At 34.0% G+C, this 24954-nt stretch overlaps 1 protein-coding gene across 2 annotated transcripts in view; it reads left to right on the forward strand.

Annotated features, from left to right (window-relative positions):
- The first annotated feature begins 368 nt into the window (after positions 1-368).
- The window catches only part of LOC112466768, a 77767-nt gene continuing 53181 nt past the window's right edge, over positions 369-24954 (forward strand). Inside the window, exons 1-2 of one of the 2 annotated variants that reach the window (XM_025035055.1) lie at positions 369-653; positions 1065-1107. The gene's annotated coding sequence lies outside the window, so the exon portion shown is untranslated. Of the gene's footprint in view, positions 654-1064; positions 1108-17002; positions 17220-24954 lie in introns of those variants that run through there. The other variant, XM_025035054.1, reaches the window with a different exon arrangement.

Genomic DNA, 24954 nt, shown 5'->3' on the forward strand with positions numbered 1-24954 from the left:
TTATGCGCGAAATCCACTGTGTCGCGAACGCGACGGGCGACGTATTCTCGAGTTGCGCATTCCGCTGGTTTTATCCTCGATTTCAGCTAGAATACTCATTCGTTCGAGTTATGTGTGACAGTAATCCTCCTGAAAGTATGGGACATAAGTCATTTCGAGCGTTAAAAGTACGAGAAGGTATATTATATAGTGCAGCGAGTGCGTAGCGTCGCCGCCGCCGCCACGTCTCGCCGCGTCGCTATGAAGTTGGCCGCGCCGATTTACGAAATTCCTCCGCCATTTCAGGTTCTGTCGTTGCATTAATTGACGCGACGTCGCGGATCGCCCCTCGCCGCGCCGCGCCGCGATCATACGTTTCTCGCTCGTTTCGCCGGTCGTGATTGTCGTGATGGCGTGATGGAACAATGCGCGCGTCGCGTACGCGGTGTACGGTCAACATCGGGAGTGCCGATAACAAGAAACAAGTACCGCGCGTTCGTCATTTGATGATTAGCGCGCGATCGTAATTACGTGTGCGCGAAGTCGACTGATGTGGTGTGATAATGACTAACGAGTGTGTACCTTAACCCTTAACGGAGCAACGACGCGGGAAGTCCGCGCGAAAGGAGGAGGCGGCCCAGGGACGGCATCAGGCGCCGGCGGAGCAACCATGAGTGAGTAATTCATTATTTATTATTTATCATCTGTGGAATTTGTTTATCCCCGTGACAATCTCATTCTATACAGTATTCTATATAGTATTTTGCATTATCGTGTAACACAATTCATATAAAGCATTTTGATTTAAATTATTTTGATTTAAGAAATATTTAATATACATATGTAAAATGTTTAATATTTCTAGTATTTTTATGAAGAAATATGTAAAATATTTCAACATTTTTATCATTTATAATTATTTTAAATTTATTTTACTTATATAAGAATTAAATTTTTTAAATTGAATTTTAAAGAAGTATGTACTTATTGTTGGAAAAAATTCAATGTGCGCTATAAGTATTTATTTTTTACAAATTGAATTATTTTGAGCACAAGTTTGATTTGGATGTATTTGTATTTTACAGATTGACATCGTAGACTACAACTCCGCTGCTGCACATCGTACCGGTGAGTTTTAATTTTTATTTTAATAATGGATTTATGAGAATTTTATATGAGATGTGTGTGTGTGTGTGTGTGTGTGTGTGTGTGTGTGTGTGTGTTAAATTATGTTAATAAAAATTTGAATTTCCAATACTGTTTGATATATCTGAACGCATTATTTATTCCTATAGTTATAATCTATTTAAAAATTGATATATGTGTATACCCCTAATAACTAGGAATTTATGTATTAAGAATATTATAGATAAAATAATATTTCATAAATCCATTATGTACTTTGAAATGGATAGGCTAGAATGAATTTATACTATTGTTTAATGGCACTAGATTATTTTATAACTGTCAATCAGTTTTCACTTTTTGTACAAAAAATACACAGATACAAAGTATATACATTTATAAAGTAGAGTTTATTTATAATCGAAATGTTATTGATTGGCTTGATCATTTCCTAATTTATTTTATACATATAATTTATATTTAATAAAAAGACGAGAGTGTTACTTGCACTTATACTTACATTACACTAAATCTTTTACATAGCCTATCCATTTATGTTTGTTGAATGATTTAAATTTATGTTTTGAAACAAAATAACGTGAAACGTGAGATCCCCTGCCCTCCCAATAAATATTTTACCGCGAAACAAAATAGATTTTTTTATTTATTATATCAAAAATTTAATCAATTACACATGTGTTAGTTGCATTAAAATATTTAAAACTACAGTAATTTTTTAATTATTTTTAATGTATTATATTGAAAATAATTATGACAAGGAGTAATTATAATTATATATTGAATAATTGTTTAATTCTCTATTATCTAGTAACATAGTAATGAGATAATTATTTTAACATGAAAATTTATTTAAAACATATCGAGATATGAAAAATTTGTACTGACAGTAATTTTGATCGTACGTATAGTCCCTTATTCATTTAGGATCTCACGTATAATTGTGGCATTCTAAACTTTGGATGTTGCTAATTAGCCGAAAATTTTTTCGGCATATGGATCTGCTGACTTATCATTCGACAATTTTGTTACGTCATTGTTACCGGTCAGTTTTCTTTATGAATCGGTGTAAAATCTAAGTTAACTAATCGCAAAATATCGCAAACATGTTATTTATATATATAGCTTGAATCAGAAAGTCTGTAATTTATAAATGTGATCAAAAATATTCGAGTACTAAAATATAAAAGAAGTGCAGTATTGATTATGTCTAATTATTACATTCTGATAATATTTTATCGCGAAAAAGTATTATAACGTCCTGATTAATGTTATCGCGATTTTTGATAGATAATATTTATGTACGATAGATTTTACAAAAAATTTATTATCTTTTTTTTTAAATTTAATTTTGTAAGTAATTAATATCTAGTATTTAATGGCAAATTAGTATTAATATTATAACGGAGCATGATTTATTATAAAAACGATACAAATAATTTATATATCGTGTAATGTAAATAAAATAACAGAGACGTAACAAAAATGATCGATTCTCAAGCAAAATTAAAAACGTAAGTACATTTTTTATTTATGGTAAAATACTTGATATTGCTTTCTGAATGAGTGTTTAATTACAAGTGGTTTTATATTTAATTAATTAATGAGAGCAGCGAATTGTTTGAAGTGTATCTACACGTAAGCGTGCCGGGTTAATAACTCGCGAAGCGCACGACTTACACATTGTCATGTCGGATTTCAAAAGCGTCTGAAGTCTGCATGGACCATAGACACTGCGCGCTCGCTGACAAGTTAATTAAGCCACATTCCGCCGCTATTTCGAAAATGCGGTGGACGTGTAAATGACGTGTGCGAGCGTGGTTTTCACGTTGCCGGCAGGTCGTCGTTTCATATACCTATTCGAGATAGAGTTATTTTAGTTCACTCATGTCGATCCCATATTCTTTGGAATTTTTGCTATATGCAATTAAAAATGCCTTAATATTTCAAATTCAATAACAGTCAATTAATACTACTGTTATATTCGATTAAAGTATGGCATACTTCCATAAAACTCTACGATATTTTAGAGAATCAATTAAGAAAGAATTTTGATTTAATCTTTTAATTAAGCTTCTAATCGCTCGATATATTTCGAAATTTTATTTTTATGATGCGGAATGTTTAGGTAACGATCGCCTATTCGGCGAGTGAACTTGTATCCCTTTTGAAATCATAAACTTTTCTTTTAATTGTCGAACTCCATGCTAGAATTAACGTGCTTAAGTGATAAGTAGATTATTAATTTATCGCTTCGGATATTCGTATCGGGATGTAAACGTGGGGTGCTATCGTTAGCGATGGGGTTTCATGATAGTTTAATCACGGAGGATCACTCTGATTTGCGGTCGCGACACTGTGTATATTCGCTGATGTGACACAGACACACGGAAATGCATTCTGCGTGTAGACGCAGATACATGCAAATACGCGATCCGTCGGAAATGAAGTCGCAGCCCAATTTGCATACGCATGTTGATTACCACAGTTGCAAAGTGCACCGAGATATTTTTACGTTGCCACCGGTGCACCCACGGGAGAAATTGTCGTTTTTTTTCACATTGATGGGGAAAAGCGCGCCGCTACCCGCCACCGATATTATATTACCCGCCATAATTTTTTACATCGTGTTATATTTTATTTCGCACTTTATTTTTCCCGCGAGAAACCGCAGCGTGGCCGATGACTCGTGGATAAATTTTACTCTTCACAGTTTAGAATATATGAAAAAGTTTGGATTATGAAAATTCCGCGAGAGTTAAGATAACCATGAAAATAATTTGCGTGAAATAAATTTTCGGCGAGCGACGGGTCTTTACGGAAAGTTATAATATATATTTGTGCACTGCTTTCTCATCTCGAATGCCGATATGTTTGAACTTTGAAGGAATACTTGGATAAATTTCCAATTCAGTGATGAATAAATTGATAGAATAAATTAGGACAAAAATCTCCGTTATGACGGTTTTTGGAAGAGGGAAGAGCTTTGCTTTATTAATTTATCGACATGTTATTACTGAAGATATAAAATCCTGATCTCATTACTGAATGTGCTCGAGCTCACAATTATATGTGATTCATTAAGAATGAATTATGATTAAGAGTACGTCGGAGACTTTCCCCTTGCACGTTCCGTGTTTATAGCAGTGAAATTAGTTATATATTACCGCGCGCGGACTACCTCGAGTAATCTCATTAGGGGATTGAGAATAATGAATTAGTTACACGCGCGGAGAAGTCTCTACTGCCACGATACACTAATAAACATGAATAATTTAACGTATACGCTACATTTCATCATACGGATGATCAATTCCATTTTATTTCTCTATTAGCCGCTTAAGCATATTATAAAAAGAATCATTATTATTTCTCAATATTTATTGGATTATTTCAACATTTTATAAAAAATATCGAAGATTATAAGAGGATTTATTTTTTAGTATCAAAGCTTTACTTTCGAAGAACTTTGCAGAATATAAAGAAGTTGATTTTATTCTCGTCTAACTTTGCGCGTCTCTAATTATAGTGTAAGATTGAATCGAAAAATGATAAATTTTAAATAAATAAAAAATTTAATTTTTCTACGTTGATTAAATTATACTTAATGTAATATCCAGCTTATACACTCAGTACTTCTTTATAATTAAAAAAAACGTGCTTAAAAACAGGGTTGAGATTTTGTTGTACATTTTAGGCCGATGTCTTTAAAATCGCGTGCGTTTTCTGTAAAAATGTTCAACTAAATCTCAGAGTTCTGCTTTAAAATATTTTATTGAATAAAATAATAGTTGTGCGCGAAGATATATTGTGGTGACTCAGGGAAATAAATAGGACACAGTTAACAGGAAATTTCACCAGGATTTATGCGAATTGTAAAAGCGCCGGTACAAGTGATATACAATAAATAATTAAAACTCCGAGAAACAACAGTGTCACTCAAAGTGACGATTTCAATCGGGCGATTAGGTGCGTTAATTATGCAGCATATCGTTAGTCTTTCCGGCCACGATGCTTTATTTTAATCTTGTTTAGCTCGCCTCCCCCTGGAATTAATTAAAACTTGACGGAAATCGGATACAGCTTCGCAGCGCGTCGTACGACGATCGAACTCCAACTTTCAATTGTGCTTATCGAACGGATAAATTATACTGCTTTTCGCGTGAGATTTAAACTATAGCCAGGAATGAATTATTGAAAGCGGATAGTTTAGATCAGTTTATTGTTAATTATTTTCTTATAGTATGGTATTATATTGTTCATCGTGAAATATGGCCTAAAACGTGTTTATTTCGTAAATCATTACATTTATGCAGCGCTATGATTATAAGCGATTCCACATCATTAGAAAATAAAGTCTAAAACCGGCATTGTTTTAGTTAAAAATTTTTTTGAATTAAATAAAGTTGCGATTTTAATAGTTAGCACAAAATATCTTTCGCGAGTTATGCTAGTTACTTTTCTGGGCCACTAGAAAGAAAATCTATCGTAAAATTTCATAAAACGGGCAATCATATTCTCGTTTTAACGAAGGGGATTGCTTATGTGGCCTGAGCATTCGCCTGATGTAGCACATGCGCCACATTGCGTCCTGAAAATTTCAATAAGTTCCATTCGCCTCTTTTGCATCCGTTAACACTTGCGAAAGTGTTGGTTGATGGTTGGTCGATATCCATCGAGAAAGTCCGTCGACTCAAAAACAAAATAAAATATATCAAAGTATAATATTAAATTCGCATTAGTTTACAATGTCAAAATGGAAAGGCAGTACTAAATCTAAGATGATCTCTGTGGCTTAAGAAATGTATAATATTTTACAATATACATATGACGAAAAATATATGTAACATGAGAAAACATTAAATATATTTAAAAATTAATTTATGTTTAATATCGCGTTTGAGATATTTCGATAATTTGGACATCTGTTTTAATCTACATATATACGAAATAATGCAAGTGCTTAGTAAATTTATAGGACGCATATGTTCTGTTGCGGCAGACAAGAGGTTGTTATTTCTGAAATTTCATGAGCATTGTATAGAAAATCTACAGTCGTGATTTTTCTGAGAGAAAATGTATTGAGAGCACCACACAGAAGAAACCTTTCGTTTGTTACGTCATTTTTGTGGAGAACAGCTTCGAGAATTCAAATGCTTATGCGTTTGAGTTTTCGTTATTCTCTTCAGTTCTTTATTCGAACTTTCGAAGGTATCTCTATAGTTCTTCGAGCGAAATGTGTTGAATATCTGATTTTATCATAAAATCCATAAGCCGCATATAGTATATCATATATAGTATAGCTTACATTATAAAGAATATGAAATTTTTAGCTGAAATAGTCAATTTAGTCAAATTTAGTCAAATTGAGACAGTCAAACGTTAATTGTACGTTACATCAATATTATTATCTTGGCAAAAGAATACAATAAACATTGATCAGAAAAGAATGTATCGGAAATTTGCGGAAAAGCTCGCGAGTTGATTTTTCTTAATCAAGCAGCTTCGATACAGCCACGTTAATTAGAAGCCTTAATTTATAGAAATGAAAAAAATCAAGTCAGCAATGTTGCGAAGTGAAGGAAAGCATCGATCCCTTTATTTAAATACGGAAGAATTTTTTGATAACATTCGGACAATTATTTTTATATCTATTATCGCATATATATGCTTTGTTCCTCTCGATGCATTCGTCAATTTATCAACACTCTTATTTTTTGCAGTCTCTCAAAGACTGCAGATATACCTATCATTGTATAAAATAACATTATATAAAATGAAATTGATTATAGGATAAAAATTATATTAGATGGTAGAAATATTTAATATCGTATTTAGAATCCAGCAAATTTCACACAATTGGTTATTTTCTCATCATTGTTATTAAAAATTAAATCATTTTTCTAGTTATCACCATAGAAATGTCTTATTTGTAGATAGATTTGTCTTATTTGAACACGACGGTTTTATTTCTGCATTTAAACTTTTTCCTATGATAACAATAGAAGACGCGGTAGTGATGGCTTTGCCTGCTCAAGAAAGGAAACGGGAGGAAAGGAGGCGAAAGCTCGTGAAGTATGGATTTTCTTGCTTTGTTATAACATATGCATGAACGGTTTGCTCCTCGCGATGATGGCCCTTTTGTTTCGCCGAGTATGAGAGACGGCGATGGCGGTTCGTTTGATCTTAAAACGGATTTCTTCAGGTGGATATGTTATTCATTTTGCATGCACGTCTCGTATGATACATCAATAATGCAACACACATCAGCCTGATGAAAATGCTCGAACGTAAAAGACGAAAACTTATTTTACAGGTCGAATTTAAATTTTAATATTAACTTCTGTAATTATGTATGCAGTTTTAATTACAATCTAAATTAAATTCACATTAACTGCATCCTTTTTCTATCAACATTATTATATCATTATTATATTATAATACGATTATATATTATATGGACGATGTTGTCTATTGATTGGCATTATCTTGTATTAATGATATTGTTAAACGTAGGATACATCTCTGTATGATTACAGCAAAGATCTGAGGTTCCCTCGGCCGTTCAGTCTCTCGTATCAGAGAGTTAACTAGTGCTTCGAAGTTTAACGGAAACTGTAACTCCGTTCCGTTCCGTGGCGAATAACGAGACATGGCCAGCGAAAGGCTTTGATTTCGCCTCGCCGGGAACGAAGTTTCATTCGTTTGCGTCTTGTAGTTATCGTGAGTAACATCTTTCGAGGGTTTTCACGCAGTTTAGAATTATTTGTAATTATTCGTTCTTCCGCCTCGTGCTTCGAAATATTGCGTTGCCTGAAAAATTGACATTTTATTCAACTTCTGTGTTCCGTAAATAAAGTTAATAATTTTTAAATTTCAAAGAGGAAAAAGTAAAATTTTACTTAAATTGCATTATTCATTATATTGCAATATTTCTTGTTTTATATTATTTTGCTCCTGTTTTTATACTCGTTATATTTTGAATGCGTCTTTTTTCTGGATCTTTGCTTAAAATAGAATAAAATATCTTGTGAGCGTGAAATTACTCGTTCGTGGAATAAGAGAGCGCGAGCGAATTTTTGATGGTAAAGCTTGTAGACAAGCCAAAAACACACAATGCTGTACATTCGTTGCTTCAGCAATAAATTCGCTGAGGTAGCAGGTGTATAAACTTGCCTGAAATTGACGGATCCCACCGTCGTGCCAAGGGAAAAATATGTGATAAATTCATAACTCGATCGTCCCATTTTGATTATATTGTACTTTCGGTTATATATACAATACTTACTTATTTATCAAGAAAGAACTCGAATTTTCGAATACACTCTGATGTGCAATAATATTTTCTTGTTAAAATGAATATTTATTGAAATTTTTATAAAACACAAAATAATAATTAAAAATAACAAAAAATTGACATTTTTGCTATTGGGCAGGATTTGTCGTTTAATAATAATTTTTGTGAATTTAAATAATAATTGATACTAATACTCTCACTGCCACGTGTGTATCATTTATGATATACTTAGAAATTAACCACGGAGGCCAGATGTATCGCAAACGATACATCGAGCAATCAAGTCAAAAACTGTAAAAGAGAACAAAAAGGAAATGGAAAGGCGTAAATACTGTAAGAATCGGCAATAAAATACAACTGATCAAAAAACAGCCTTGGCTGAGAATGTAATTTCTTTTTATTCCGTTTGGCAGTAAACGTGTTAACTTCTTTTATAGAGTCTCTTTATTTAGGTAATTCAACTCTTAACTATTAAACTTACTTTGATTTACACGTTTCATGTTGTTTAATGTTACTATATTAAGCAACTTCTGTCTCGTATGAAATCTGAAATGTACAAATGTAAATCAAAGCGTTGTTTAGTCACGCGACGTTGGAGCTGTAGACAAGAATAGGGATGATAGATGATTAGCTTGTTCTTGCTTGAAGATTAAGGGCCATTAATCAGTTTAGTTCGCTTAAATGACCACGATACCTCGAGAATATCCAATTAAGCTGCAGTGACAATAGCAGTAGCCTGCAAGACATGATGCCGACTTTAAATATTAATCCTCGCATTGTGCAACGCTAAAACGGAATCGCGTGATTATGAATGATTCAGTAATGGCTGCGATTGCAATGCAGAAGCTAGCTCCACTTAACCTTAAAGCACAAATCTTTTTTTAATTCGACTTCTCTTTTATCCACGAATTCTCTTTTATTCTCGAGCGACATTTGGAACGCGGCAATGAAAGGGAATTACTAGCGTATGAAAATTTAATTATGTTCTGAAAGGAATGTTAAATTTTTATTGCTTTTAATACAATGTCCAGTTGTACGTTATAGTAACATACGTTGGAATTATTTATTGCAGAGTTAATGTTCTGGTCATCAATATTGCACGCTAATGCTGATGTTAATGATTTCAAAATTAATGGATATTAAATTTGACGAAGTATAGTTGTTATAATTCAATAAATTAATATGTAAATGTGTTTTCTTTAGTGAAATTTCTCTATGACGTTATTTGCAGGTTTTGACTGTTTATATTTTTTTTTGGTTTATCTGGATAATATTTATATTAGAAAATATAGTGTTGTAAACTCGTAAATATGTATCGTTATATCTTTATCAGTGAGATTAAGTAACGTGAAGGATCAATTTCCACAAAACACTTACAACTTATAAAACGGTTGCGTGTCTTCATTCCATTTAAGAAAACCCGTAAGAATATAACTGTAATATACTTTAAGAAAAGAGATAAACCTTTAAGAAAAGAGAAAGTCGATAGTTCACTTAAATCTTAAAAGCAAGATGAAACGAGCGAGTAGGCGTAACAACTTATAAATGTGGACTATGAATGGCAGCAATTACGTCGAGGATTCTCTTAGACATCGGGCGCGCCGATGATATTAGCATGCTACCATCTGGCATCTTATCTCGAACTTTTAATGGTGCATTTAAATTTTTCAAGCTCAATGGAGTACTCGTCGGGCTGCATTTTGGGAATTAAACGTTCTGGTACTATCCCTTCTGAAAGTTTAAACTTTAGTCGAGATTTCTCAAGAGCATTGTCTACAGTTATCTTGAAAATTATTTGAATCTAATTAATTTCAGTTAACTGCTTGAAAAAGTAAATTTTACAGAAATGTCTGACACCTGTGTATATTTATGTATATTAGAACAATTTTTTCCTACTTTAATAACTTTAATTATGATTTACAAAGAGATAGGTAGATTCGCTGTGTTTCGCGAACCGGTTAATCTCGTTACAATATTCGCGCGCGCGAATAAAATTTAAGATTCCGCGTTAATTCCTATCGCTGCTCGTTGCACCGCGAAAAAATTCAATTACTCGCCGGAAGGTCCGCCCTACGTCTTTACTTATGCGACTTCTCGCAATCTTTCAAGTCTACCCCTTAAATAACACTTTTCTTTCGCCATCTTTAAAGACAAAATTGCAATTTGCCGCGACGAACATTCTCGCAAAGAAGATCCCGGAAGCTTGCGGAAGAGCGCGGCTTCTCCGATGCGACTTTGCATTTTAAAACCAGTGATCTTACTTTCAATCAATTTTTTTTCTTGCGCTCGCGACTGCTTTACATAAAAAAAATTGCACCCGTCACCCTTTTCTCCGCACCGCCGCGGAAAGATCGCGCGCATAATTTTGAGGGATTACACCATAGCACTCGTGCGGACCTAGATATTTCATCGTTTTTATGTCGATAATGCGGTTTTAGCTGCAGACGAGAAGGATTGAAGATAGGACACCTCGTAAAACTCAGCGATTAAAATATCATTATCGTGATATTTTTCAACTTCGATTGATTGCACGAGATACCCAATCACGTCGTAAAAGTTCCTATGTTTTTATATTCTGCTGTAATCTGTTTTGCGTTATGTGAGTTAGGAAGAAAGAAAGAAAATGGCATGTATTCGAAAGTACGCGAACATTTATTTCAACTGTACTTTTTCCACAAGTTACTGTTACGTAGTCACGGTTGTCAAACTTCGAAAGAATTTTTTAATCTATTTGTTACGAAGTTTAGATATTGAAACGTTCGACATTATTAAAGAAAATTTTTTGATTTTTTTATTAAAAAAGAATCGTTTTAATAAAGCTGAGAAGAAATTGATTAAGTAGAAACATAAAAATAGATGCAATATTCTGCAAACTTTTAGGTTGTTTCAATGAAACTGATCGAGAAGAACTTAATTAAGTAGAAGTATAAAAGTAGATGCAAAACTTTTAGGTAATAATTAAGAAAGTACGCTATATTTTACGATTTTAATGGTAGATTATTTTAATAATTTTTTATATTTCGCATTGAGAGATATTGTATTTAACGAAGTTAATAATTTATTAAATTGGAAGCTCTGAGTGGCCCATATGTTTTGAAAACCATATTTTATTAGAAAAAACTTTATATATTAAGTACTGCAGTATGGCGTGGATTGTCAGTACTTTTTATTAAAGAGCTAAATCTCTGGTAATTATAACACGATTTTAAAAGAGGTCTATTGAGGAGAAATTTAGAGACTAAAGAATCAGGCCATTTTCCCTACGATAACAATTTTTGCACAGTAGGTAGGCAAGTAACATAGGAGATTGCTTTCTGAAGTAATTTTTGATATAGTGACTAACTACGGGCGATACTTGTGATAATAATGTTAAGTGGTACTAAAAGTATTAGAGGTAGTATTAAAGGTGAATGAGAATGGACGGATTTTTGCACTTAAGTGGTGCGTGATGAAAATTACGTTCATAAACGATAAATAGGTTCGAGAGGCTAACTTCGCGAGAGCACGATGGAGATTTGCAGAAAGTAATAAAATCGCGAACGAACAATGAAACCTTACCGCGAAACGCCGTATAAGAAATAAAACGTCCATCAAGTCATTTATCTCTTTTTTTTTTCGATCAACCTTTGGTACGCCATAAACATTAGATCAAGACGTGAGCGCGAAGGCAGCTTGACGAGGTCGAAGTTTACGTCCTCGAAGAGCAGAAAATCGAAAATGTCTCTTCAGATACGCGTGATCTGAATAAATGCACGTTGTCTTATTTGTTACTTTCTCAATTAAAAGTTTAAAACGAAAAACGGGGAAATATTCGGTAATAAAATCAATTTCCGATTAGTCACAGATCAAGCAATTCATAACTTCACGGAACAAGTTGATGCCGAATTTTTATTAGTCTCTTATATTTTTGCAAAGAATTGAAATAATCTCTCATGAGCTAAAATATTTCACTAAAATTTCAGAATATTAAAAAATAGTAATAGGCGTTATTCACAACGTATCAAAGATCGATCGACAGAACGAGAGAAAGAGAGGATTTCTATCGGTAAGAGAAATATGATTGTTTTACCGGAATCGGAGACGTAAAACATGCGTCGAAGGACGGCGACGTAATGATATACAATAGTCTTTCTCTCTCTGATATCGAAGGACAGAAGGAATATTAACGATCGAGGCTACATGCGATAGCATTCTTTGAAATGCCGATAAACAATGGAAGAAAATAAGTGACTAGTCGATAGCCAATATACGAAGGAATGACGGCAGGAATTGCGAAATGGGAAACAGGGAGCTTTAATATTTGCGAAAGTTTATCGACGTGCACGGTCGAAGAATTTCGTTCACAATAAAATTACGTGTGCATATCAAATTCATATACTAACGGCTTTTAAATGAATCTAGATTTTCACGTCTTAATGATAAAATAGTTTTACAATTCAATAGTAATCTTAATAACTAAATTAATTTTTACAATATCCATACTTTGATACAAAGTGTCTTTATTTTAATTGTAATTACTAAAATTATTAAATGTATTTTTAACTGGTTGGCAACATCACAATCTAGCTTTTAATTTGATTAATAATGTACATAAGCCTTTCTATTGTTTGGTTGTTACTCATCTTGTAATTTAAATACAAAATCCGTCAAAACTCGGTTTAACTATTCAAAATTAATTCTAGCAAAGCCCTTTCATTAATACTTGTTGTAGCTAGTTAAATCTTCATTTTAGTACACAGTTAATTCTAGTGTCTAGCTTTAACTGGTTAAAATTAGTATTGGCAAAAGAGCCTTATTATTATAGACTCAAACTTACTTAAATTAATTTTTAAGGTATTTTTGCTTTCCATGAAATATACTGTAAAAAAAGTCATTTAAAATTATCAAAGTTTAATTTTTAAGATCAATTGTTGACGTCTTATTTTGTATATATATTATGAAACAGGAATATAATTAATTATAAGCTTCTTTTATGGTAACGTGACAGTGATACAAAGAACAAGTTATTGAAATTATTGAATTTTCTGGGACTATTGAAGCATATATTTATCCACATGATATTTGCGTAGTGAAATGAAATGGAGGCAGAATATTTCATGCGGTATTTATTACGATAAATTTGTAATGGCGTGACGTGTCAGATTAAACGAATTTAAAAGAACAAATTGTTATCGAAAACATTGTATATTTTTATTTTTATTTTTATTTTTAATTTTTAATAATAAAATTTAACATTCTCTCTTTCTTTTTCTCGCATTGCACACCTCAATTTCTAACTGCTTAACTTTTGGGTTGTTGAAAAAGTTGACACGTAAAAAATTATAAATTATATCATATACATATATATATATATTATCTCTATGACATAATACATAATATAATATATTCTCGATTATATTTTACTATAATCTTCGGGACGGACATTGCTCAAGCAAATGCCGCATTTCGGCTATGATTTACAAGGTGCAAGTACTCCAAAGAGGCTGTTTAAGGATAAACGCGACAGTATGAACACTATAGCGTGACATAGACGGCTCTAAAAGGATAAAGCCTAATGCCTTCTATGCACAATGTTATCTTTATCGTCCGGATTTGCTAACATTGTGAGAATGGATGCAGCTGCGGATTCGCGTCCCATTTGTGCTTTTTCTCTTTATTTCTCTCTGATTCTGTCGTTACAATTTTGAAGAGCAACTACTACAGATATTCCGTATAGAAAGAACATTCGTGACAATAGAAATACGCAGCGATGGTTGCTTATAGCTGTAGGAAAAAATTTATGTCGTTCTTGTAAGCGCGTAATTTCTTATAAATTAAACGAACGATTACTCTTCTGTCTCTTTTAAAATAGTCTCGTTCAATAAAATATCCCCATCAATCGTCACGTCTACCGTCACCCTACCGTCTGCCATCGGAGTCATTGATATATTGGTTCAATTATTTATTTCTCAAGTTCCTAAATCAATTTACAGGCTTCATATATTTGAAATTCGACACTTAATGATACAAGATGATTATTGATTATATTCTATCATAGACATTTTTTTACTTCTTATTTTTTAAAGAATATTTTTTAAATAAAAAAGTACAAATATTCCTTAAATAGTCCAACCTTTTTATGGTTTACCGTGATTGAGGATAAAATATAAATTATCGTGCTGTCACTGAATATGCCAAGAATTTTCACAAATATGCGCGGTATTTTTTTGTATCTGCATTAGAGTGGAATCGTGCCAAAATTTTTCTCTGAAATATCTTCATTGGAATTTATCCTGCAAATATTTTACATTAGCGACTGGTGATATCAACATTGCAACATTCACGTTATATTTAAGTTGGCAAGTTAAAAACACGATCTTTCTTTTGGTTGTAAGTAAGACAGCTTTGATCACGTTAATAGACTTTATCGCGGGCGAATGAGATAATCAGTTGATACCGACTGTATCAATCATGGACAAAAGTTACAACCATCGCGGCAAATCCACCCGCAACTTTCGGCCGCCCTCCCACTACAACAACATTTGCGGGAATCCTGCCGACCCCAAAAGGATACTCGGGCGAACGACGACGTGTTCGGGAAATCCACTTTAACCGTACAAATCCAAGCGAACCGCGCGTGGCAAAAGGCCGTCTTTATCTGCTTTACTCTCGACTACCTAACGCGATTTCGTACGATGGAATTTCATTAGTACAGTATATAATTCGAACGAGTAATTGTTCAAAATTACCTCTTATTTGAGATATTTTACGGTAGTCGAGTAACTCTCTAACGAGTAATTATAGTAAAAGCGTCGCGTAATACGGCATGTAACAGTAACCCGCATGATTTGAAAATGCACCAACACTCAAGTAATTAATCGAATAAGTGATAACGTTGAGTTATTAAATTAATGTTTTATTAGCTTATCTTCCGTAATAGATAATCAAAAGATTCAGCGCAACAATAGTTTAAGCTATATTTTCATAAAATAATTTTGAAAATTATAAATTTTGAATTAATCTTGAAATTGTTGAAAAAATATTAAAAAATATTTATGTATATATTTTTAATAATTAATTTAGAACAGATTAATTAATTATAATAATTTATTCGAACTCAATTCTGAATGAAAATTATGAAAAGCGGAGTCCGAAATGACGAAATAAAAAGTTAAAGAATGAATAGAAAAAGACTTTAACAAAGATATAACAATTTATTTACAAGCGCAAACTGATTTTTTAACGAGATGGATTCCAACTATCGGAGTAATTTCGCAATGCATCACCTTTCGCAGGGCAAGTGAATTTTGACGACGAAATTGGAAGGGCGGAAATCATACTGTTTTACACTCCCACGCGACCCCACGTCAACAGGAGTGCGTGGGGTGAGACGTACAGGTTGCATAACCCACGCACGAATGGGTGAAAGTGCCATTCATACACATAAATCTCTATGTTCGACCTGTACGTCCTCCTCCGCGTGCACTCGTCGACTGAAAGTCTATTTATATTTCTACAAAAGGTCTCTCTGCGTGGAAGATAAATCGTCGCGTCGTCATACGATACGTGGATTTTCTCCCTTGCATCGGATTATTTTTAGAGTTTCTCTAGTGAATAGGTGTTTACCTCGAAAACAATGTAGGCTTAAACAAATAAGTAGTTTTAATCGCTTACAGATTTAGTTTGGATAAGCTAGTGGATTTTAGCAAGTCTATATATATGATATTATACTTAAAATATTATATACATATAATATAATTATAATATTTTAAAATTATATGGGTTTGATAATACATGTGTCAAATATTATATAATAATATATCATGAACATTAAAATGGTTCTGTCTAGATAGAAAATAAAGCGGAATCATCATTTACAACTTTCCAATTTTTTGTTCTATAATAATCTATATAATTCGTCATAATTAAGCTTTAAACTAAAATTATATTAAAGTATATTTTTCGTTAAGTTAACTGTGCTCGAAAAATGTGGTTTTGTTGTTATATTATGTCATTGGTTCTTTGCAATTTAATTCGCGAAAACCATTGCTTTTTTAATTACTTGTATCTCGACATTACCGTCAAAGAAAAATTAACAATATTTACCCACAGAATCCATCATTAAAAAGAGATCTGGTAATTTTGGTACACTTTATGTGTAATGTAATTCTTTTTACTGACTCTTTTTACTAAATTGAATATTATATCAACTCCAATTTATCAAATTATGAACTTGTAATTAATATATCTTTAGTTCTTGTATAGTCTTTCTTGTACGTCCATCGCTTAAATTATGTCATCATCCATCTTTTCTTCGCAAATCATGTCAAAGTTTCGCGACGAAGGAAGTGAAAGACGTTGTGGAGTCGGATGATCCATTTGACCTAGCAGCGGGCTACCTGCCTGCGACATCCGAGGTCGTGGCACCTACGTAAACGGTACCTGCCTTGCTCGCAAGATGCGTGAAGGTGTCCGTGGGGAAGCGCGCGCTTCCCCGCACCTGCGGCCACGCTTGCGCGCCGCACTACGCAGCCGGGGGTGGTGGTGACGGGTACCAGGAGAGAGGGTGCGAGGTAGCCTGCTACGGCCGGGTCGACGCCGACGATCGTCAGAGCGGCGTCGCGACGCGAGCCTACCGCGTCCGTCGATTTCGTTGGTCCGCGTTATCCGTTTGCATCCGGTTCAGGTGTGATTCGCTCGACGCGATACCGGAAGGACCGGGAGGGACCCTCACTTGTAATCCAGCAGGATATACCACGACGTGCCGCCGTCACCGCAGAAAAGTTTACGCGACTCCGAAAGCGCCACGACGGCGTAACAGGTACGCGTTATCAACCATCTTTCTCCCGCGGTACCCTCGCGGATCTCCTGAGGATTCAACGGGTGCGGAGGAGCCTCGAGCGACGAATTATCGCGGCCCGTATCTCGTTTGAGCGATTTACAAAGCGAACGTTACATTTTCCCGCGACGGAAAACTGCATTCCGCATTCGGGTATCCTGTTGCGTCGTACTACTGCGACGTCCTACGCTTTATCGTGCAACATTGTTTTATAATCAGCCGGAATATCGATAGTGATCAAATGTAATCGATCGATTTAGTTGATCACGGTGGTAAATGAACGTTTGTAAATTTGTCTCGTTAAATCGTTTGACAAAGTTTTTATTATCTTGACCCGCAACATAAAGGTCGACCGTTTTGTTTCTATTTATGAGTAGTTGCGGAGAGGTCAACAAATTATTGATGGTTACATATATAATAAGTTTATTTCAGATTATTAACAGTAATTTTAATTTTTTTAATTATCGAAAATGTTTTGTGTTTAAATTGCTTGAAGCGATAAATTTTAAATTTCTTTTTTTAAATATCTAATTTTAGAAATTGTCATAATGATATTTAAAAAGCGATTTATTTTATAATTAAAAGTCATTTGATAAAAACTACTAGATATAATTCTAATATTTACTTTTTTTGTGATTGGCGTAAAAATATGATCATATCTCAAAAGCAGGTTTTGTACATTTATTTTTATTCGTCGCTAAGATAATGAAATCGTTAATTATTTTGTGACGCAAGTAGCACAATAAAATTGCCATGGTTTGAGAAAAAACATGTAATTCTCATAAAGTTGTCCGTGCGCGAGACAATCGAACACAGGTACACCATATCTAACTTCGTACTACTGAAAAGTAAATACCTCATCGACTTCGTTAAATCAATTCTATCTTTGAACGAATCGGAAATAAGTTTTCTTAAATATCACTTAAGTACTGTCTCCAACAATATTTGCGGAAAAGAACCTCGTGATGAGCTTGCCATTTGAAGTAAACACCTTTAGATATAAAACGCAAAGAGAATATAATTATGAATATTTTTACATTTATTAATTCGTATCATAGCTCTGATATTTGTAAAATACGATTTATATTAAAAATATTATCACTTTACGGTTCGATGATTTATTTGTTGAGAAGAAAATTACAGTCAGTAGTGATTGGAATGGGGAGAATTCACAATCATATAAAATCGCAGAAAAAATGTGATAGAGTTGCAATAAAATATTAATATTTCATATAGGTGGAATAATAACGTTGAAATATCGATGAACGGTGACAGCATTTTCTTTGAAAATCATACGCTTTCAAGGGAAATTGAATTGAATTTCTCGTCACGATTTGGCAGGGTGCCGATATTGCCACATATACGGTAGGTGCTGAGGTTAATCTGCATGACAGATGCCTAAAAAAATTTTAAACCGATTTTTCCTCGGAGAAAATTCCGATACTGTATTTTGCAAGTTTTGAATATTTTAGTAATAAAGCCTCGAATTCCTCCTTCATATTTCCGAGGAAACTAAGAGCTTGTGGCACGTGAAAAGAATATTAATTTTAATATATTTCAGCGTTTGATTTTAATGAAAAAAGCTTCCAGGTGATCAATGAATTGTTGAAAATTAACATCGATTTTCTAGGTTACTCCGCGGTACATGATAGTTGTTCACGTGCAATCAACTGATATAATACAGGGTCGCGATAATCATTTACACTATGTGTGCATTACGGTCGATATAAAGTGAAAGAGATAAATATTTCATATTCGTTCTCTCTCTGTCTTTCTTGTAATATTCAAAGAAATATTGACTATGCCCGTGAGGAGCGCGTAATCGTAGTTTCTGCGACCTCTAATAAAGGCCTAGAAAGGCTCTTTAAAAAACGCTTTTCACAAAATATCGGTCCTCGAATGAATGCTTCTCGGATTTTTTTATGAGATCTTTCTATGACGAACCTTGAAATGTGAGCACTCGCGCTTTTCTCTCTTGACGATCATTCAACAGTGCCGATGAGCGTTACAAGAGCACTCACGTAACAATAGTTACTCGAGTAGCGATAATTCTTATTGGAACAGGAGCCAACATCGATCGTCCCGGGAAAAGAGCATGTATAATCTCATGATAGACGAACGCGATAGTTAGTTCGCTATAATAATAGATGCCAGCAAATAATTATGTATAACTATATATTTCTATATAACTATAGGATAAGGAAAGGCTATTTGAGAAAGTTAAAGAAAAAATCTGATAAAAAATTTTCAAAGCAGGGAGTTTTTCAATTTTCAGGGTAGGAGCGGCTTTTTTAATCATCGAGCTATTTGGTTTTTTTGGGACTTTTGTTTTGAAAAGTTCTTTATCCGATTTTTTTTTAACTGATTCAAATAGCTCTTTCTTCTATATTTCTATATGATTACTTTTTCTATTGACGAATGGATAAAAATATGAACGGCACGAACTATTTATTTCCTAAATTGATATATTATAACTAAATAAGTTGTTGCGCAATTTTTTAATATTTTTATATGTACAGAGGATTCAAATGCGGCCTTTACATTTAAAAGAAAAATATATTTTGCTCTGTTAGTCAATTCCAATCTAGGGTTTCATATAGTTAAACGAAAATATGTAAATAAATATTTTATCACGTGTTCAGTAATAAAAGATTTACCTCTGGTACACATGATCGTTGCGAGATAGGATTCGAATTTACGCTTGTCGTGGCGATAAAAATTTTATTTAAAATCTGTTTAGCTTCATTTTTCATATCGGACATCGCTTTATATTACCGTTCGAAGGAAAATATAACGGGACTGCTTTACTGTCGTATGAAAGATTATTCCAAGACAGATTAGTAAAGAACGATGTCACCTCGCAAGCACTTCACTCGAGGGATATTATTGCCGATCAGGAACGACAGTTATTCAGGCAAAACTTTACTAGGGATAAAAAGCCTTATTTTGCACTGAAACATGCAGATTCATTCATCATCGTTATCCGTCACCCGGATAAAACTTCGCTCGTCTACGCTATTCGTATTCGTTGCGAACTTGAGTTAAAATTCGTAAGACGGGATTTTCCGATGAACCCGCTGGCTGTTCCGCATGAAAAACACGCTACGGCTTTTTATTCCTGCAAATTAGGCCGCGACTGTCGATGACGAAACATGGCGCGAAGAAGTTGTGCCACCGTTTCGGAAACGCGCTCTCGCTCATAAATCGATTACGCGGTAACAATGTTAAAAAGCTATTCATGAAGTTTTGCGCTGCAACGCCACAGCCATGCCAATATTTTCGCTCACAAACAAAAGACGTGTACTCGTATGAATATTGATATTACGACGCGAGCATAAGAGAGCACGCGAACGGTAGCGGTTATTAACTTAAGAAAGTAACCTCTTGCGCTTTTCAATATTTATAGTAATCGTAATCGCGAGCTCCGTCCAACGAGTAAATCCTCCGGGTATGTCGAATCACGAGAACAACGGCTAAACCTTACCGGCTAAATGGGCCGCAGCCCTGGAGGCGTCGTCGTTCCATAAATACGTTCCATTAATATGAGCCAAAGGGCGAGTCGGTGGTGCAAGTAATTTTCCCCATTTTGCGAAACAAAGGGAAAGCTTATGAAAGCATTTCGCATAAGATTTAACCACCTAATCGTTCCAGCTTCTAAATGAATTTATCAGATGTTATGTCATCCTCTCTTAAAATTTTTATTACGCATGAATTTTAACGTAAGCTTTTTATATCTTCACCGATTTACATTAGATAATAGTTTATATACATAAGGAGTTTTGAAATTAATACCAGATATTTTTACTTAAAGCAATAAAAATTTAAATGACGAACAGAAAATATTCCTTTCAAATTACAAAGTTTTTACATTTCTGAAAATTTCAGTAAAACAAACCAATGCGCCGTCAGCCAAAAATGTATTCCGTTAAACCTACTCTATGCATTCGACCTATCTTTTTCGTACTATTTCTGAGACACAAGCTTTCCTCGATTTAATCTCAAATTCATTGCTTTTCTCATATTTTCGTAATCTGTACTTCTCTCCCATCCCCCCGTGTAGGACGTCGATTCTTGCTAGCCTGAAATACCCAAATGTCTGAAAGTAACTCCATACTGCATATCGTCGTCGAGCAAGTTGTTCGAGGTCCGCGAGTGTGTGACAGCTGCGTATCGAATTTCTGTTTCGAGTATTCAACAAGTACTCCGCGATACGATCGGGTGAATCGAGTCGATGCATCGCTCGATGTATCTTGAAAATTCCGAGGACATTGGGTCAAGTCCTTAGCACGCGCGTGCCAAACATACCGCAACTTTTAATTGGTCTCGTAGCTTTCTCTCTTTCAACAAGAGCCACCGATAGACATCTGAAACGAGAAACAAGTCTCATAAATTCGGTACTCGAGCGTACAATGTAACCCGATAAAAGTGCTAAGAAGTAATTATCTCTAAATTTAATTAATTATATACGTGTTAAAAGTAAAAATTAATACATCAAAAATAATTTCTGTTTTCTTATATAATGATATATTACTTTAGTTTTTATTCTTACGAATTCGTTGTCCGAAAGATCCAAAACGTCATGTTTTTGTTACATTCTGTATACTATCGTGAACTACATACGCGCCGTCTTCAATACATATTTAATGTATCATAAAAATTGATAATATATGAGGTCGTCGCCATATTACACGGTATTCATTGTACAGGGACACGTGATATCGACCACGAAAAATAAATTCGTAATGAGATCTTGTCCTAGAGAGTCCAGTTTCATTTAAACGAAATAAGTATATGAGTTGCGATGTCACCTACATTTTAAAGGACGCGTACCTTAATGTCCGAAAGGAGTTCGTGCAGGACGAAATACGTGAGCGGAGTATTTTATGCACTGAACTGAGATTTAATACTTCTACCGTCACGTCGGATACCGTACAGTAGTAAAAAATCGTGAAATTTGCTTGATTAAAATATTTAACATAAATATACTTTTTCGTTCGCGATAAATGCAATTGAAAGAATATAAAAAGATATATTTTATTACTACATATTACATTTATAAAAATGTAGTTTTTATTCGCAATTTTTTTACTTCTCTCTTTAAAAGGTTTATTTAAAAGATTGCACATTTTTAGCATTCATAATTAACATTTAAAGTTCTTTTCTGTGAAAGCAAATGTGCACTTTAGCCGATTTTGTAGACTTAAATGCGAACAGTCTAACTGGAGAATTAATTATGGATCATTAGCGTCGTAACAATTCAACGTCGGTTTTTATCAAGAGACGTACAATCTTGGGGTGCGTTCCGTTTCACGTATAACACGCATAATGCATCACTTATCCTTATTTAACATTTGGTGAACAAAGATAAACGATGCATTATGCGTATCATGCGTAAAACGGAACACACCCTTGGTTGACGCCGATAATTTTTCCAGACTGAAAATATGCTCGCTTGTGCCATCTCAAATGACGAGTACCATTTGCGGCAAGCGCACAAGGCTTATCTGAGACTATTTCTCAGGAAAATGCCGTGACCAATTAACGTCAGCATTATCTTCTCTTAAGGGGAAAGATATATCTGATAGTAGAAAAAGAGACAGAGAAAAGAGAACGCGTAGATTCGATTCAACAGCAATGATAAATTTTCCAGAGTACGAAGTGAAAATGTCTCTATTATAAAAATAAAAAAATTTAAGATAAATTAAAGAAAATTTTTATTTTTATGAGATTTTCATGAATGATTCTCTACTTTGTTTACGATCTTATTACATGTATCATTTTAAAGGAAATAGATTTTGTACTGTCATATCATATTTTAAATATTATATTATATTCTTTTACAAACAAGATGAAAATGAGGAATTTTATCATGCATCATTAAGATGCCGTATTTGAGAGTCGGTGCTTTTTAACTCATGATAGTTTACGAAAGTGCGAAACGCTGTTCACCAGCATCCTAAGAGGAATGCGCAATCTCAAGAACGTAAACTTCTACGTGAAAGAATGTCCTAGCGATTGCAAAGATCTCGGTCTTCCGAATTCAAGAGAAAGATAAAGAAAGAGAGAGAGAGAGAGAGAGAGAGAGAGTACCGCTGTATGTCGCTCAATTAATCCCTTCGCTGTAATTGCAACCCGCTCTCGTTATATCCGCGAAATTAAATTCCGCATCTCCTCGGCTTACATCGGCCTCCTTCCCGGACATTAAGTCCGGGTGAGTCGATTGCTCGCATTTTAAGACGGCTCGTTAATCACGCCGTAGCTAGTTAAGGCGCGGGCGAAAGTTTCGTCGCGGCTCTTCTCTTTAGCGAGGATGCAATGGGAACGCATCTCGATGACAACGATGTCGAACACGGCAAAGTTATACTATAATCCCCTTTTAGAACTTGTCACACGACACGTTTTCAAAGAAATTAACATTGCAAGAGGTTACTCACTTGAGTAATTGATTTGATAAATATTTCTCCGTCTTAAGTTCACGGAAGATCAAGTAAGAAGCAGTTTAAAATTTATTTTCTAAATTATTTTACACACAATCTTTCCAAATTATATAAATATTCTTAACTCGCAGGAATATCGCAGGCGAATCTTAAAATTACGAAGAATTTTAAAACTCGACTTACGTAATTAATACTTGGATGTCAGGTCGCATTACGTCGTTATAAAACGTTACTTTTTTTTTACAATTCGCATTACTTTATAATAAAAGGAGAGAAGAGAGAAAAATGCTTGTAGTAGATGAAATTAGCGATTTACTAGCGAACGCGCTCGTTGATTAATGAAACTCGCTTTATCTCACACGTTTTTTTTTGGACGAGGCACTTAAGTTTCGGAAATAATATTCTTCTTGCGCTCTTTTTTCATTCCGTTTTTAAGATAAGCCCCAAAAATTACATGAACTAATGCATTCCAGTAATGAGGATTTTGTAGGCGGACACGTACCTCTCTAATGATTTCATCTTGTACATACATGGAAACCGTGAGAGTTAATTCGGTTTAACAAACCGATGCTTGCACCGCTAACGACAGTGTACCCTTTAATTATTTCTCACTCATTATCGGTCCGCGAGTCTTCATTATCGAATCAACTTCCGCAGTTTACCTAAATATCGATTATTAATATTTACGTAGGAAGACACAAGTTTACGTTTAAATATTTTAATGATGGTAATAATAAAGTTTCGACGTTACTGCTTGACGTAGTTTATCCTTACTTATAAACTATACAGGGGAAAATGAATTATTCTTTTTTTAACTTTTTAATCTTTTACTTGTTTCAAATTGTTTTCATAATTTCTTAATAATTCTGCACCTCTGAAATATACAAATTTCTAGTTTATAATTATATTTTTTTAATTAGGTATAGTCAGGAATATTATTTTACTGTTATTATTACTGCTGAATTACATTTTCTATATAGGACTTTATTGTTTCTTTAAGTAATATTGGGTATACACGCCTGTGCATGGGTATATGTCAAAGGTGAACATAATATTGCAGACGCCTACACAATTCCATAGATTGCAAAAACAACTTAAAGTCTTGAGAGAGAAAATAGAAAGCAGTTTCCGCTTGATGACTTTTGTCGTTCGGTCCATATGACGGTAGCAACAGGTTCCTTTGCAGCCTTCAGATGGTGTGTGCTGCATTAGCATTCGTGCATCCTCAGCAAATTTTATCGAGATGTTTTCATCTCATATGTGCTGACCTGGAAAAACCG

Source organism: Temnothorax curvispinosus, unplaced genomic scaffold (genome assembly GCF_003070985.1).
Source record: "Temnothorax curvispinosus isolate PA1 unplaced genomic scaffold, ASM307098v1 QBEX01016545.1, whole genome shotgun sequence".
NCBI lineage: Eukaryota > Metazoa > Arthropoda > Insecta > Hymenoptera > Formicidae > Temnothorax > Temnothorax curvispinosus.